Here is an 18,784-nt window from a genome sequence, read left to right as displayed (position 1 = left end):
AGCCCTGAGTGGAAGGGCCCTGCGCAACTCGTCACCTGGGGGAAAGGCTACGCTGCTGTGCAACTTCCTGATCGAGTGCTCTGGGTTCCTGCTCGCTGCATCCGGCCATATCATGGGCAGCCTCCTGACAAGCACATCCTTGATCCTCCTTCTCTGTTATCTCTCTTCCATCTCTGCTCCCCTCACAACGAACCCTAAAACAACCTCTCTCATTCGAACCCATCGTTTACGCTACCCTGCCACCATCGGCCGCAGCTCAGCATCCAACGCCATGGAATGTCTTCAACGCTCTCCCATCAAAAGAAAAGGCACCTTCTGGCGCTGGTTCCGCGACAACACCCTTCTCCAAGATGGCGATTCCTACTCCATCACTTATCACTTCCGCCAAACTACCCTTGCTGTCACCAACGTACAGCTGACCGATCTAGGACAATACCACTGTGAAATAACAAAGTTAGTTAAGGGGTTCGCCACCTCATCTCGCCTTACGCTCACCTTGTTTCAACTCTCCCTTCCTGAGCCCGCCCGTTGGCGGGGACGACGCCTGCTGGCATCCGACGCCCAGGAATCGCATCGCCCTTACAGTATCACCTGGACAATCCGCGATGCCTTGGGTCAGATCCTGAATACCTCCTCTTGTTATAGCCCAATTGCATCTTGCTTCCCTAACCTGTATTTTGACTTTGCAGAAATGCTTCTAGGAGTGACAGCCTATAGGAGGCTGGACGGCACCCCATCGCCCAGCCACTCCATCGTTAAAAGGTATCCCCTGTATGTGTGCCCAGGACATGACACCCGCCCTGATCACGTGCACGACTGCGGAGGCTTAGCAGATTACTTTTGCAAATCTTGGTCCTGCGTTTCCACCGGCCACATCAACTGGACCCCTCCATATAAGACTGATTACATCACTCTCACTCGGTTGAGAGAGGACATTACGTGCACCGCAACCAAAAAGGGTGCGGCAGGACAGGGGGGTTGGAATAAATGTAATCCGGTTGTTGTACAATTCACTGCTGCAGGGAAAGCTCAGGGGAATGCCTGGGACTCAGGTGTAAAATGGGGAGGTCGTATGTATGCCAGATGGCCCGGGTTTCATTATGGCAACATGTTCTACATTCAACGACAGGTCACTCTCCCTCAGTCCCCACCTCTTGGGCCCAATGCCGACGACATTCACTCCACCTTTCTTAAACCCCTCAACAAACAAAGAAACCCCCTTGTCTCCCTTCTTAACTCCTCCTTTTCCCTCGTTCACACCGCTTCTAACGTATCTCGATGTTGGCTCTGCTTGTCTTCCTCTCCACCATTCTATGAAGCAGTCGGTTCTCCTGACCCTATCCGGAACTCTACCTCAGCCTCCTCCTGCCGCTGGCAAAACACCACGTTGACTATCACCTCTATAATAGGACAGGGCTGCTGCCTTGGCCGTGTTCCTGCTAACTATACTCAATATTGCCTTAATTCTTCTCATGATCACTGTGCCCTCTATCTCCCAAAAAATCGCTTGAACATCTACGGTTACACCGGCCATGGTGGCTACGGTGTACTCTATACTGCCTCTGGTAATATCTCTGCCCGATTGACAGGCCAATACTTCATCCCTGGGAACAACTCTGTTTGGGCATGTTCTTCTGGCCTCACCGCATGTGTATATGGGGATGCCTTGTTACAAACTAACACCTTTTGTATTCAGGTGCTCCTACTCCCCAAAATCTCCATCTATTCCCCTGAAGAACTTATCTCCATCCTGGAGCCCCCTCATTACCCCCTCAGGGCTAAGCGCGAAGTAGTGACTGCTGTAACCTTATCAGTCCTACTGGGCTTAGGTGTGGCCGGAGCTGCCACCGGTGTGTCAGCCCTTATTGTCAATGATCAGAACCTGTGTCACCTTACTGCTACCATTGACACTGACCTTCGCGCTATCGAACAATCTATTGTGGCGCTACAAGATTCCCTTACCTCTCTATCTGAAGTGGTTTTGCAAAACCGTAGGGGTCTCGACCTTCTGTTCCTCAAACAAGGGGGACTGTGTGTTGCTCTGAAGGAAGACTGCTGTTTTTATGCCGACAACTCAGGAGTAGTATTGGACTCTATGAAAGAGCTAGATTCCCGTTTAAAAACAAGGGAATCGGAGCGCCAACAATCCATGTCATGGTATCAAAATATGTTTAGCATTTCCCCGTGGCTGACCACACTGCTGTCCACTCTGTTGGGGCCCCTCCTTTTATTGATTCTCGTATGCACCATAGGCCCCTGTGTGCTGGGTCGCGTTCTCCGCTTCTTAAAGCAGAGACTTCATACATTGGACTCAGAGGTATCCGAGACGAAGATTGCTGTTCAACACCTGGTCACTGCTGTAGGTATGGAGAAAACACCACTCTTGGGATGGTCCTCTGATAGTGAATCGGAAATGGACAAGGACCCCCAGTCACACTACCCCCCGGAAGAGGAAGCTGGGATGGGTCTCCTTGGACTGAAGAGTCCCTGGCTCCCCGACTCAGACCCTCTGGGGGGGGAACAAAATTAAATAAAAAAGGTAGAAATGTGACGAACCTGACTCCATTACTGCACAGCTAGATTGCATGTCTCTCATGTAGCCTCAGAATGTTGTATATTCCCTTATAAGGGCATGACTTGTACTTCCCTATTCTCTCTGTACTCACTCCCCCGCCCTGATAGAGCTGCTGAATAAAAAGGAGGTGAGGGCGCGGCAAGGGGCGGGCAGTACCAGCACCCTCCTGAAATGTAGCGTCTCTCCTCACAAAAGAATCCTGTACCTACCGTTGTCTTTTCGATCTCACCCTTGCGAGGGAATCGTTGGCTCATTCCCCCCCCGGGGAATCTCATAGACCGAAGGTTGAAGGACTGGTCGCGCGACGCGACACACAGGTTTTCAGGAAATGCAAATGAGAGCCAGTTTGGTGTAGCAGTTAAGGCATCAGGCTAGAAACTGGGAGATTGTGAGTTCTAGTCCTGCCTTAGGCACAAAGCCAGCTGGGTGATCTTGGGCCAATCACTCTCTCTCAGACCTAGGTAGGAGGCAATGACAAGGAAAAACCTTGCCAAGAAACTTCAGGGACTTGTCCAGGCATTCTCTGAGAACTGGACATGATTGAACGGATTAAAAAAAATGCAAATAAAAAGAAACCTTACAGTCTTTATTATTAGCAAAGCTTAATATTCAAAGTAATCATCACTGGAAAAATAACAATTTCTCATATGCAATTTCTCATATACAATTCCACACTAAAATGTGTAATTATTTCTCATTATTGGCATATTAAAGGCACCAGTGCAATCCCCAAGAGGTACCAAACTAAGATACATTGTACCTCCTGGACTGTCATTTTTAAATTTTAATTTAATTTTAACCACCCAGAGTTGCTCTTCGAGTGAGATGGGCAGTGACGAAATACAAAGTATAAATGAATAAATAAATAAAACAAATTAAAAATTATTTGATTTTATTTGCATTGAGGTTACTTTAGGGTTTTTTCGGGGGACAACATAAAGCCACCTAGGACATTTGGGAGTGCTCCTGAGATTGTTTTCTTTAGCAATAAATATCCATTTAGATGGTTGCTATCTCCTTTCTTTACTCAATATATAGCAAGTTAGAGAGTAAAATAAAAAAAAATAATTAAAAATAAAAATTAAATATGAATTAAATATTCATATGTAAATAGACCACACTAATGATAATCAGTAAATGTGGTTTTCAGAAATTAAATACTAGATGTAAAGAATATGGGGCAGGAAAGGTTTAAACCTTCACTGTTATCAGTTGCAATTATTCACAGACATGCACATAATTTAATAACCCTCAATTAGCTTCCATTAAGAAAAAAAACATCCCCACACATTATTCTATTAATCCCTGGATTATAATAGATAAGATGTAGATATAGATAACTCAGTATCAACCTCTTACTGTAATTTACATAAACATTACTTCTATAAAAGATTTCCATTCTCAATATAACATTTCCTCTAAAACAAACTACTTTTCTCTTGAGATGAATATATAAAAGAAACACTTTTATAACATAATTTCCCCCCAATAGGCAGTTAATCAAATACTATCCTTCTTCATTACAATTTTACTCGTAACCAAAGCATTTATATAGTTAAACATTATGTGTCCACCATTACATATTTTAAAACAATAACCTTATTAATATCCTTTTACCCAAAATAAATTCATTGTCCCCAAAACAAAATCATCTGTCTAAACCTTTAAAAGGCCATTCTAATAAACACAATAAAACAGTTAACCCACTTCAGAATAAACTAAGGAATTTACATATCTCAGTGTTACACGCAGGGCTTTCTCCTTGCAACCCTTGACCTGCCTTGTAAAGTCCAATTCACCTTCTAAGACCTTCCATCCCTTGAAGCTAAAACCTTGTCTTCGGCCTTGATATTCCAAGAGTCCATTTCCATTCCCTTTATGCTAGGCTGACCATACAACCCATTCTGAACTGGACAGTCCCATTTTTTTTTACATTTCCAGACCATCCCATCGTTTTAATATAAATGTCCATTTTGTCCCGTTTTCTTAAAAACCTCACTTAAAAATTTGAAAGTTCCTGTGAACCTGTCAGAATGCAGTCTGACTTTGTGTGGAAGGAGGAGGAGCTCAGCAGAAACGGCGGGAAGAAAGCCGCAGAGCTCAACCCGGCAGGAAACCTAAAAAGAAAAAAAAAACGGGATCAGCTGATAGGCGGTGATCAAAGGGCAAGCTGATTGGCTCCTGCCTTGAAATGGGAAGAAAAGAACGTAAAAGCACAGCCAGAGGCGAAATGGCTTGTTGGGGACAACCGTTCACTAGACTCTCCAGCCCAGCCTTGCCTCTCGCAAATGAAGGAATCTGAAGATTCCCAGCCAGAGAAAACCAGAGAAGTTCCCGCCTGCTGATCCAGCCCCTCACCCAGCCCTGCCCTGTTTTGCCATCCCAATGTCCTGTTTTTGTCTCAAGGAAATATGATCAGCTTTTCCTTCTTCAAAGTTGACATTTCAGAGCAAATCTTCCCTTCACTTTTTGGCTCTGGGATGTTACTCCTCATTTTCTTTTTTCAGACAGGAACATTATTCTGGAAATAACTTTCAGCCTTGTTATTTTCCTCCTTTTCAGTTTGTTGGTAGCCTTTAGTTTTCACAAGTTCTAAGAGTTGCTCTAGAGTATGAGTAACCTTAAGGTAGAACTCCTTAAAGATATCTTTAAAATCTTCCGTATCCCTCCACAGAACATTATGGTGCCCTCTAGTGCTTCAGGATATTAAGCAAAAGGCTGTGTTGATTAGACATGAAAGAGAAGGGGGGAGAGTGAGAATAAATAAAGCCATTCTCATGGGAATGAAAGCGGATAGATCAAAGCTCAGCTCCGCAAATTCAACAAAGTGGGTAATTCTTTTGTAATCCTTCAAACATTGAAAAAATAACAGTAAACAGGCGAAAGTCTTTCAATCCAACAATGCAATTTAAAAAGAAAAGAGAGGGAAAAATATATTTAAAAAAGCCAAATTAACAAATTAATAACTCCAAAAGTAATGAAAATCACCAAGAGGTTCTGCATTTCTTTGTTGCAAAAAGCCTCTCCTTAATAACAAATAAAAAGAAAAAATATATATATTTTAGAAATGGGCTGGGCAGCTTTTGAGTCAATCTGAGGCTTCAGCACGGCTTAGGAAAAGATGGCAACCCAGCTTCCTGGCTGCTAGCTTACCAGTCAATCACAAAATGCTGTTTTCTGGTCTTCTGGCTGCATTTAGCTGTCCAGAGAACAGATGGGTTGATTCTTGGTGTTCTTCTTAATCCAGAGAACACTTCTGGGCTCTAAGGAGACCTGCCTGAGCCCAAACTAAGGTCTGTGCTGCCTGGTCTACCAGGGAGATCGCAGAGACACATCTCACGTTGCCAATCCTGCACCAGAAGTCACAACTACAAAACTTTGGAACAGTTCAATAGTTATCTCTTTCCAACAATCTGACCCAAAAGATCCAGATAGAAGATGTGGACATCTTAGCAGTTGACTACACTCATCAGTTAATGATTAATCCTTGTTTAAAAGTTCTGCACAAGAATTAAAGTTAAAAAAAAAAAGATTTCCTATATATGCATTGAGAAAATATTATTTTCTTTTTTCATTTCCTTGAAAGGAAAATGTTATGATCTGACCATGATGAAGGAGAGTCCTTTCCCCACCTTCTAGGCAACTAAGCTTACTATTTCAACTGAATTTTAGATTACATGATTATAGAAACCCAGATTAGTTTAGTTCAGTTTAGTTTAGTATAAAACCTTTTTTAGTTTAGGAAATGGTAACACTGACACGTCACATATGCAGGAAACCTGAGGAAGAAGCACCACTGAATTATCCCAGAAGATGTGGCTTTACTCAACTCCCCAAGCACCATTACTTGCTATTCTGGGAAAGGACACTGACAAAGATTTAATGGGAAAAGAGTTGTTTCTTAAAGCACACTGAAGCAATGTGTGATTCTGTGTTGCACTAGGAGGTAATGAAAGGAACAGGAACAGAAAGGACTGTAAATAGATGTTTTTCCCCAAGTCATTTTAGACCGAGAATTACTAAAGCTCCTCCACTGTCCTCAGATTAAACTAAGAAAGTTGGGCAGTATATTCCAACTCAGACTGAAACTCTATCAGACCACTCCACTCCAGCCAGTTCTCCCATGCCCTGCTGATTTGCTGCTTGGACTTGGTCCCTTCTCACATGTACTTGTTGGATTTCTGCCTGGACATTTAGTTTTACACATGGCATGCTTTAGAAATGTATAGCAAATTGCATAACCCTTTACCAGAATGGTGGAGGGGTGGGAATCTGCTTTAGCTATAGGTAGTGCTTTGGGAAACTGTTCTTGGATTTCTGCCTCCGGCTCAACCTGATAGCCTACTCTGAGTTGAAAGACTGCAAAATAAGACTTCATGAAGCCTAATTTAAAAGTTAACAGAAAATGAGAGGTTGCATAAAGTTTTTACTGTTTCCATGGTTCAGAAATGAATCTATTTGCCTTCAGTTACAAGGTGCTGTTTGGAGTATAAGTAAAAAATTATAAGTGCTTTAACTCTTATCTTAAACTGAACAGGGTGAAATATACCATAAAGATAGGACTTCTCAGAGGATGCATAACCAACAAGAATGTTAAGAGCAAAAGGCTTATAGAGAAATACTGTATGTCATGCAGCTGACCGCTTACAATGCAACATAGTGAACTCAAAGCGCAGTGCCTGCAAGCTGATTCAACACTTGATATGGCAAGGTAGGATGGCCAATATATTCTCCCTGTCATGAGTACTGATGGCGAGCAGGAGGGGGACTCTATCCAGGGGGAAAAACACAAGCGTAGTACTGAGGAATTAAGCAGCCATTCAAAGAGACACAGATCAGACCTGCCTTAACTTTTGGGGTTTATCTGTCTGGGTTTTCCCATGCTTCTTCAGTTTGTTAGGATTCTGTCTTATGTAGCAGTAATAAACACTAGAGACCTTCTCCTCATCTCAGCGTGATTCCTGACTGTTAGGACACTCCCCTCTCTCAGCTCCCATAATATCAGGGGTGAGCTGTAGGGCGGTTGGTTGATGGCAACTGTGCGCTGAAGTGCCACTTTACTTTGGAACGGGCTTTGATAAAAATCTAAATTCAGTTCCATATAATGAAATGCTCTCCACTGGAGCTTCTTACAGAAGTAAAGGTTTCCCTTGACATTAAGTCCAGTCATGTCCAACTCTAGGGGGCGGTGCTCATCTCTATTTCAAAGCCAAAGAGCTGGTGTTTGTCCATAGACACTTCCATGGTCATGTGGCTGGCATGACTAAACAGAATGCCATTACCTGCCCGCTGAAGCGGTACCTATTAATCTACTCACATTTGCATGTTTTCGAACTGCTAGGTTGGCAGGAGCTGGGACTAGCAAATGGAGCTCACCCTGTCACGCGGATTCAAACCGCTGACCTTCTGATTGGCAAGCTCAGCAGCTCAGCAGTTTAACCTGCAGAGCCACCACGTCTTACAGAGAGAATTACACTATTCAACGTTAGATTATTTGGGGGAGAAATATCCCTGTAAATCAGTCAGAGTATTCTCATCAGTTGTATTAGCAACTTCTACTAGGGCTACAGGGGCAGGACTCAATCAAAGAGATCTGTCTTAGAAATCTTAGTTTGTATTAAATAAAGCATAAATACCATACTTGCTCAACACATAGTGTTAAATTCTTCAGCATGCAGTATTACCCCCAATGTGCGAAACTGACTTGAGGTGCTTTAGTAAGTTATAAACATTAATAAATTATCTTCAGTTTGTGTTATACTCCACAAAGGAGCCCCCTGTGTGCTTTTGGAGAATACCTTCCTCCTTGGCAGTAAAATATAACATGAAGGGAGGCCACTCAGGAAATGCATAAACAACACACAGTTAAATAACATAGGAAACAGATGGAGAAACAAAACTAGAAAATGAAACTCTAAAACCTGACAGTGACTGAAAGTAAATTCAGATACTCCCTGGTATGGCATTTTAGGAAAGTAAACTCACTAAAGGAGAGTAAATATATTTGAGTAAATAAGTAGTAAAAATACATAGTCTCTACCTTGTTAAAAATAATCACTGAAATTAGATGAGAACTTCATGGGACAAGGCACTAGTTTTGAGGAGAAAAACTGAGAGATTAGATAACAAAAGCTTTGCCACTGTGCTACTACTTTGCAATTTTTGACTAAAGCAGCAAAACCTAGAACACTTACTTTCTCATTGATGGTCTTCATGCATAGTTAGAGGCACAAGATGATGCTTTATCATTTTATTTTGGAGTTGGTAAATCAAACTCTGCCCTGTAGTGTCAAAGAATGTAAACAGATATTGGGGAAGATTATATTTCCATCCTAATAAAACAATAATCAATATTGTTTGACAATCTATCCAACCCTAATGTGCCTGTAAATAGTCCATGAAGAGCTAACCTTCAAGTTCAGTTAGAATATCTCAGTATATGCGTGTATGATCCTCTCCATCATTCTGAATGGTGTGAATATATTCTTTCTATAATGCCAGTACAGCAAAAACTGTCATGCCAGCCAAAGTTCATAGCATCCAACCACCCTTAGCCTACACTGAAATAGCAGTGGAAATACAGCATTAGCATATTTAGCAGACAATACTGACTTCATTTTTGAAGGTTTCCATGACGTGAGAAAACAGAATGTGAGCTGCTTATTTAAAAGTAATGAAGGAAAAACCTTCATGATAAATTTCTGAAACTTCTCAAAACAGAATGACATGATTTTTCTGTGACATGGTGACATTCAAATTTCACACATATCATTGCTTACACTTTTGTTTCTTCAAAACACACTAAAAGCTATGTTCTGCTTGTCATGTGCTGTCATTTCTGACAAATAGATCATCTCATATCCTAAGAAAACAAATGAAACAAGTTGTTCGAACACCAACACAGGAAAAAAAATGCACACGGATTAACTTCAGACTTATATATTTTCCCCTTAAACATTCATTGATCTTTGTTGTTCATGAAAGCAGCAGTGTATATTACTGAATGTGCTAATGGTGTATGACTCAGTCTTGAGATCACTTCCCTAGTATGGATCCACCAAGGGACCCTTAAACAACAGTTGAAAGAGGATTTTTATGCATAATGGATTTACTTTCTGTTGAAATTTACAATGGCAAGGTCATCCTTGGTGCTTAAAACTATATATCACATATGTAATGATATGTGGAAAACACCTTGGGAGATGGGGTGAAGAGATGCTGCCTAGGGAATGGTCAGATAAGAGGCAGCTTAGCCCACAGCTGGATAGAGGAATGAGCAAGAGGGTTAGACCTAGTTCCAGCTCCGGCTCTGTTTCTAGTTCCAGTTCCAGTTCTAATTCCAGTTCTGGCTCTGGCTCTGGCTCTGGCTCTGGCTCAGGTTCTGGCTCTGGCTCTGGATCCAGCTCTGGATTTAGTTCCAGCTCTGGCTGTGGTTCAAGTTCTAGTTCTGGCTCTGGTTCTGGTTCTGGTTCTGGTTCTGGTTCTGGTTCTGGCTCTGTTTCTAGTTCTAGTTCTGGCTCTGGCTCTAGTTCCAGCTCTGGCTCCGGCTCTAGTTCTGATTCTGGTACTGGTTCTGGTTCCAGTTCTAGCTCTGGTTCTAGCTCAAGCTCTGGTTCTAGTTCTGGCTGTGGCTCTGGTTCTAGTTCTGGATCCAGTTCCAGCTCCGGCTCCAGCTCAAGTTCCAGTTCCAGTTCCTGTTTTGGTTCCAGTTCCAGTTCTAGTTCCAGTTCTAGATCTGGTTCTAGCTCCGGCTCCAGCTCAAGTTTCAGTTCCAGTTCCAGTTCTGCTTTCAGTTCCTGTTCCTGTTCCTGTCTCATTGTAGTACTGGTTTCAGTTCTAGTTCTAGTTCCAGTTCTAGATCTGGTTCTAGATCTGGTTCTAGTTCCGGCTCCAGCTCAAGTTTCAGTTCCAGTTCCAGTTCTGCTTTCAGTTCCTGTTCCTGTTCCTGTCTCATTCTAGTACTGGTTTCAGTTCTAGTTCTAGTTCCAGTTCTAGATCTGGTTCTAGATCTGGTTCTAGCTCCGGCTCCAGCTCAAGTTTCAGTTCCAGTTCCAGTTCTGCTTTCAGTTCCTGTTCCTGTTCCTGTCTCATTCTAGTACTGGTCTCAGTTCTAGTTCTAGTTCCAGTTCCAGTTCTAGTTCTAGTTCTAGCTTTGGTTCTAGCTCTGGTTCTAGTTCTAGTTCTAGCTCAGAGCCGGAGTCATTTTATCAACTCACCAATATTGTCCAGCTCTGGTTCTTGTAAACCCCCCCCAAAATGTTTTGTTCTAAGCAATCATCCCTAAGCAAATCAACATTTGTTTATAGGCAGCAGAAGTAGATCAAAGAAAAGGCAACAGGAACAGAAATGAGGAGGTGGAAAAATGAGCAAAGATCTTCTGTATATACACCCTTCCTCCAGAGATCCAGTGGGCCCCCACTGTCCTTGTAATATGGAAAGCCTTGTAGAGTTGGCTCTACAATGCTCTATAAGCATTGGAGTAGGATTAGGCTGGAGTCCAGTAAGGAAAAGCCATTGATGTATGTTCTAATATTAGAACATTGTATGAGACATTGTATGTTCTAATATTACATTAACCTACAGTGTTAAGCTATTTCATAAAGCATTTTGCTTCCAATAGCCAAATCCCTAAGTATGAAACAACACTTATGTTAAGGTCAATATAGCCTTATTTTATTCACTTATAACAATCCTTATACATCCATATTTTTCTTTAGACTTTGAACATCAAACTTTTATCTATAAACCATAAGATAAACTGTAAGATAATTGCAGCTTGACTCTGGACAATGTACGGCTAATCTCCAGTTTGCTGCTACTGTATACATGTTTATTTGAGTTATAAACAATGCTATACTGCCTGTTTTTCACATATATTTTCATTTGGGTTAGAGAGAATGCCAGTAAACTAGCAATCACAGGCTGTATGAGGGTAGGGGAGCAGTTAATGAAAATGAAAAGGCAAATACAACAGTGGGGACAGGTTTTTGTTTTTGTTTTGTTATAAAGAAACATGGAGAACCTGCAATTTTCCATATTTTGCTGTACTACAACTTCTAACATCCCTCACCATTAGCTGTGCTGACTGGTGTGCTAGTTCCGCTATAGCTCCATATTAGTCAGAGGGTTAGAGGTTCTCAACCCTTTTTGCAAAGCAGATTTCTGATCAGTCTGAAAAGTGTGTTATTTTGGCAACCATGAAAGAAGTTGGCAGTGCCTGCCTTTTGATACACTTGTTGGTTGGTTATCAGAGTTTTATCAACATTAATACAAGTCTCAGTGTTCCTCCAATTTACAGAAAGAAGCTGCAAGGAAGGCCTCTTTAGTAGACCCTTCCCCCCATGTGAACATCTTTTGTTGATCAAGCCTGTCCTCATTGTTATCTGTTGCTGCTTTTCTTCCTTGCCATTGTTGTCACTTGTTTCTTGGCCAAGCAGAAAGCTGCTGAAAAACATAAGATGGCAGCTGCTGCTTTTAACCTCAGTGTCAGCAGCCTTGAAGGCCTGAAGAGGCACAGTAGAGTAACTAGGTATGACAGGAGGGAGAAGGAGCAGATCCAGAGGACTCTAGATTGCTAGCCCCGGTAAGTTTCAGCAGTAGCCAACTTTGCTAAGCTGATCTCTGCCACTTGGCCTACAAAGGGGATTTAATGTGGCCCAGTTCACACAAAGACACAAGTCTGCAAAGATAATTAAATCTATCAGGCCAGTGGAATGGTTTGAATCTGGAACAAGTTTACGATCAAGAGATAATAAAATAAGCGGTGGTAAAAAGGGGTTTCTGTTGCAAAGGTACAAGTCCAGCAATTCCTCAGCACTATTCAGACTTTTCAGTTGATCACAAAAGAGGGAAATGGGACTTTGTATACCAGTGTTTTACAAACTTGGAAACTTTAAGATGTGTGGACTTCAACTCCCTCATCTTGAAGTTGAAGTCCACACATCTTTAATTTGCCAAGTCTGAAAAACACTGGTGTGTACAGTCCTCACCCCTAATGCCTCAGTTTTTTAAATTCTCAAGCAATATTTGTAGATGGTTGGTTAAATATCTTCTGTTTCAGAATCCTGAGCCTGACTTTAGAAGATATTATTCAAAGTACAGTAAGCTGAGCAATGAACTCATGCAGGTTTATATGATTATTACTTTTCATAATAATTAGTTTGCTTCAATAAAGTTTCATTTCCTCAGATCTGTAAACCACACTGGTACTGTTGATACTGGTTTTAGGAGCACTTGTGGAGAAAGGAGAGTAAAATTATGTTGTGTTCTGTTTCTCTATTAAGCAAGGAATTGCTTTATAAAACATTAAGCTGAACATGAGTCAGTGCAAATATAAAGTAGAAATAATGAATGCAGCAGAAGATGTGTATGTGTTAATTGCACTATCCTTTGATATATTATGTTGTACTGCTAGACTACAGCATTATGAAAAAAAATGTCAAGAAGAAAATTAGTATATTAAAAGAAACAATTGGTTTATTTCTTTTGGGGACATAGCAATCTATGCAGTATCAGAAAGTTGATTATACTTACCAAATGCAAATAACCATGGGGGAAATATACTTGCCTGATATGAGGAGTACTGGGAAGAAAAAGGTGATGCCGACAAGGCTTTTAAAAATTAAAAATAAATAAAAGATGGTCTCATTTAATTGACTGTAGCTCAGCTCTTTATTTATTTAATTAATCATGTCCTTGAGCATTCTGGGTGGCTTACAAAAAAAAAAAAAAAAAGACAAGACATATACAAAAGGTGACACCAGAATAGAAGAACAGTATGCCAATGACAAACAAACCATATTTAAAGGGGGCTCCACACTCATCCTATCCCCAAGGTCTGGAAGAATAACCAGGTCTTTAATAATTTCCTAAACATCGTAAGGGTGGGAGCCACATGAATCTTAAATGATGATATCATTCAGAGGGCAACAGAGTAGGTGCACTTCCTGGGTCCTAGAAGATGACACTGTTCAATTGATGGGATCTGGAACACACTCACCCTGCTTGATTGTACTAGGCAGGCAGAAACAACTGAAGATAAGTGGTCCCTCAGATAACCAGACCCTATGCCATTAATGGCTTTAAAGGTGATAACCAGCACCTTGAATTGCACCTGGAAGCCAATTGGTAACCACTGCAGCAATCTAAGCAGTGGAGTCACATAAATGTAACACAATGCTTCCCATGCTGCCACATTCTGGACCAGCTGGAGCTGGTCCAGATGGTTTTCAAGGGCAGCCTTGTGTAGAGTGCATTATAGTAATCCAGTTGTGAAGTGATCAGGGCATGCATGACTGTCTGAATGACCTCCCAGTCCAGGAAAGGGCAGAATTGGCACATTAAATGCACTTGTGCAAAGGCCCTCTTGGCTACAGTTGCCATCTGCTCTTCAAGCAGGAGCTGAGAGTCAAGAGGACACCCAGATTGCATGCAAGTCTTGAATGGTGAAGTGTAACCCTATTGAATCAACAATGGAATATCCCTGGATCTAGGGTGCCTAAACAGACCCAGACACTTAGCCTTTTCAGGTTGAGCCTGAATCTCTTCCTCCCTATCCAGATCTGCACAACCTCCAGTCATTGGGTTAGGAGTTGAATAACATTGCTCAGCTATCCTGAGGTTGAGATATGCAACTGGGTATCATCAGCTTATGGAGGATACCAGACCCCAAACCAGCAGATGACCTCATTGAGTGGTTTCATATAGATGGTAAACAGAAGAAAAGACAGCATTGAGCCCTTCAGCATCCCACAAGTGGGCACAATCTTTCCCTACCTGTCAACATCTATTGAAACTGGCTATAGAGAAAAGAGGAGAACCATTGTAAAATGGTGCCTCCCACCTCATCCCCTGAAGACAGTCCAAACAGTTACCATGGTTGATGGTATTGAAAACTGCTGAGAGAGCAAATAGCATTAAGATGGATGCACTCCTCTTTCTTAACCCCATCCCGGTTCTGCCACAGGTGATTAACAAGTGTTACCAAGGCCATCTCCATACTAAGCCTTGGCCAGAAACTCAACTGAAATGGGTCCTTCTTAACTAAAATGGGAACTCAAGAAATGTTACAATAAGTGAAACTAAAGATCCCAGATCTTTCTCCAACATTGGCTAATCAAGTACATACTGCATAGAAAGCACAAATCTACAGTGATTACTTTGATCTGCTTGTAGCATCTGATCATGATGTTTTGACATAGTTACACAAAGAATGAAGTTATTACTTGACTGTGAAACCTTCTGTATTCTAAAACCACTAAGTTTCAAGAATCTTTTATAGACTTTCTGAAAGACATTTACAGTATGCATACCTTAATACAGGTCAGAATACTGTTATTTTGTGTTTTCAAAATAATTATATCTCCAGGTTTAGAATTCTCTTCATGAACATGTTGATCACAGTGATATTTATTGCTTATTACTTCTTTCTACATTTTCAGCATTTAAAAGAAGTTGGTTTTCTTAAATCTACTGATAACCTTCAAGCTGTAGTTCCATCAGGTCAATTGATAACTAGACTTCCCTTCCAATCAAAAGAAAGTAATAAGAATATTGATTTACATAATTGTTAAAAATACAAAAATATGGACCAAAAAGTTGAAATTAAATCCACTAAATATTCTGTTTGAGATCTAATGTTCCAGATATATCTAACAATGACCTGTCAAATTACTCTGGCTGATGATCACTATGGGGATAATAAAATTTGGTTTGTGATTTGCTTATCCCATATCATTTCTTCAATTAATTCAATTAATTTACTTTTTAAAAAGTGGACCTTGATCTGAATTAATCTTAGTAGAAAATCTATAGTGTATAAAGCACTTTCTCCATATATCTGTACTGATATTACTAACTTTTTAATCTTTCATTGTAAAGGAGTTTGTATGCAAAAAATAATCAGTAATTACCAAGGCATTTTCTAATGTGTTTCTATCAGGCTTGAAAGAGAGCTAATTTGGGTCCCAAATGTCATATCAGGATAGAGATTTCCCCTAAAATAATTCCTTTAACATCTGTCAGATTCTCTAATGTACTTAATTTTATTTTTAAAAACATCATTTTTATTAATTGAAAGTGTTTATAGGAGAAGCTATTCTTGCTTCAAAGCAAAGCACCTGCTTCAAGCAATTTCCAAGGATGTCTTTGAGCCTCCCCTATATTTTACAGGCATTCTTAGGAAATTAAATATTGGGTGCAGCTACCCAGAAAAAAGACAAAGAAAAACTGAAATTATAGAGAATATTCTGCAAACTAAGGAGGAGGAACAACCTTATTAGTTTTGCTTTTTTGAAAAATGAGTGGTGATTTGGCCATACCTACTACAGCAATCCTTCTTTAAATGCCAATAACATGTTTTCAAATTCCAAATGTGCCCACCAGCTCAAAAGAAAAAGTTTTATTGACACTAAATATAATGGATCTTTGCTAGAAATATTAATAAGTAATATTGCTCTCTGGAATAGAATCTTCTATTGTCTACATTTCCCATGATTTTGTGCTTATTGCCAGCAACAAGAAATGTCCTCAGATGTTTAGTGATTTTTCCAAAAGGTAAATGTCCAGGGGAAAGAAAAGGACAAAGTAACACACCAATAATCCTTTCTTTGAAAAGAGAATATCGGTATTCACATAAAGTAATATATTATATGAGAGCCAGTTTGGTGTAGTGGTTAAAGCACCAGACTAGAAACCCAGAGACCGTAAGTTCTAGTCCTGCCTTAGTAACAAAGCCAGCTGAGTGACCTTGGGCCAGTCACTCTCTCTCAGCCATAGGAAGGAGGCAATGGCAAACCACTGCCAAAATCTTGCAAAGAAAACTCCAGGGACTTATCCAGGCAGTCACCAGGAGTCAAGATTGACTTGAAGACACTATATATGTCATTAATCTTTTAAAATAATCTTACCCCATTATTTAAAAATAATTTACATCAGAATGTTTTAATGTTATGAATATATGCAAAAATAGATTTTTTTTAAAGTTCCCATACACTATATCAGGAACTTCTTATTTCTTAATTCAAGGAGGTTACTTATCTCAAGAGTAATACAAATACATAAGCTGAAAAAAAAATATTTAAAAATTCCTAGTGTCCTACAAATTCCTTTGGCACTTTTCTATACACATGTTATCTTCACTGCTTCTAAATGGGATAATTCCATTTGTAAAGAATGTATCTTTCTTAATGTAAATTTGCCATGACAAGGCACCAGCATCTATCTTATTTTGGCCTGATTGATACAGATGAAATTCATAGATGGACAAGGAAATCCATCTGTAGGATTTTGTTTTGCATTGGTTAAGATGTAGGGGAATAATTTATTATTATTATTATTATTATTATTATTATGTAGGTTAGTAAATTTGGTTTGTAGAGATAATCAGGAACTTATCTATCTTCTCAATACTGAAATGAAGAGTTTATTTTGGTTCTGATTCAAATAACTTCCTTATTACAAAGATAACAGGCCATAATTTCTCAGGATATAGTTGACATAAAATAAAATAGCATTGAAGCCATCCAAATTAGCAGCAGCATGGATGGCTGCTTATATAGTCAAAGGCAGAACAGGAGTATGTGATAAGCATTGTTATGGGGTAATAAATAAAATAATTTATTGGAAAAAAAATAGGTGAGAAAGTGGGAATAGCAGGAAAATTGGGGGAAAATAACCATGTATTTTGTGGTTCTTGATAGGAAACTAAAGCTGAGCTTAGTTAAAGATGCATTTTGGACTTCAAAAAAACATTTTAATAAACTCAGTGCAATGATAAGTGAGATCCCATGGCAGGAGAAGTTAATAGAAAAAGAAGCTCAAAATGGTCCTTTCATCAACATATAAGTGTATACTGTATGTGTGTACACACACACACACACACAAACATTAAATAACACTACAATGGAGATCTTAATATCAAGTAATTAGTTCAAGACTGAAACTATTATCATATAACTGATACTTTGATGTGAATTGCAGTGGTTATTTCTTTTTTATCTCATATTCAGCTTTGGATGAAAAGTTAAATAATCCTATGCTTATAACACTGGCATCCAAAATGGCAATTAATAATGATAGATTTTTTACTGAGAATGAGGTGTGGTGAGCTTAGGGAAGGATGCTAAGAATAGCAAAAAAAGGTTTCTTTAGATATGTTCAAAACAAAAAGAAAATAATCAGTCATATGAGCACCTGGTTGATACTGAACAATCATATGTTATGATCTCTGGTTGCAACAATAAAATTACTTTCTATATTAAGTTACTATACTATATTATTATACATTATTTTTGCCTGTTTGATACTGATTAAAATCAGAAGGAAGGAAGGAAGGAAGGAAGGAAGGAAGGAAGGAAGGAAGGAAGGAAGGAAGGAAGGTTCAGTTGATCTCGTAATCAGTATGGCTTCAAGTTCCTTTAATGTCTTTCTAAACAGTTCAGTGCACAATATTTCCTTTAAATCATTCTCTAAGTCAAAAAGATTCTTTTTTTCCCTTTTTACTGAAACACAAATTTATTACAGTTACAACAGGCAAAAATCAACTCAAAAATTATAAAGTTAGTCTAGCATGGCATGTTCATACAATTAAGTCACTAATTTCTACAGTAAGACTGGTAATGTAATTGCGTAATAGGTAATTACACAAGAAGGAACTGAATTTTCCATTTCAGCTGAGTTCCCCTTTCATATTCTTCCTAAACTAGTAATCATTTGGATGATATTTATGACCAGATAATCAACACTATCTTTTCTCCCAGACTGTAAGATATCCTTGTATTAATTCTTGTTTTCAATGTATATATTTTTGAAATTGATTTACTTAAGTAAATTTATGAATTCAGAAGAGGGCAACTGAGATGATCAAGGGGCTGGAGCAGTTTCCCTAGGGGGAAAGTCTTTGGCATTTGAGGCTTTTTAGTCTAGAAAGGAGGTGAATGAGAGGGCACATGATAGAGGTGTACAAAATTGTGCATGGTGTGGGTAGAGTGGACAAGGAAAAGTTACTTTCTCCTTCTAGAACCAGAGGTTGCTCAATGAAATTGAATCCTGGAAGAACCAGGACAGACAAAAGGAATTTTTTACACAACACATAATTAAATTGTGGAACTCACTCCTACAAGATGTGGTGCTGGCTACCAGCTTGGTTGGCTTCAAAAAAGGGTTGGACCAACTCTTGAAAGTCATGGAGATCAATGGCTATTAGCCTTG

This window comes from Candoia aspera, chromosome 3, assembly GCF_035149785.1.
Source record: "Candoia aspera isolate rCanAsp1 chromosome 3, rCanAsp1.hap2, whole genome shotgun sequence".
NCBI classification, from domain to species: domain Eukaryota; kingdom Metazoa; phylum Chordata; class Lepidosauria; order Squamata; family Boidae; genus Candoia; species Candoia aspera.
The sequence above is the reverse complement of the archived record's forward strand: the minus strand, read 5'-3'. Positions refer to the sequence as shown.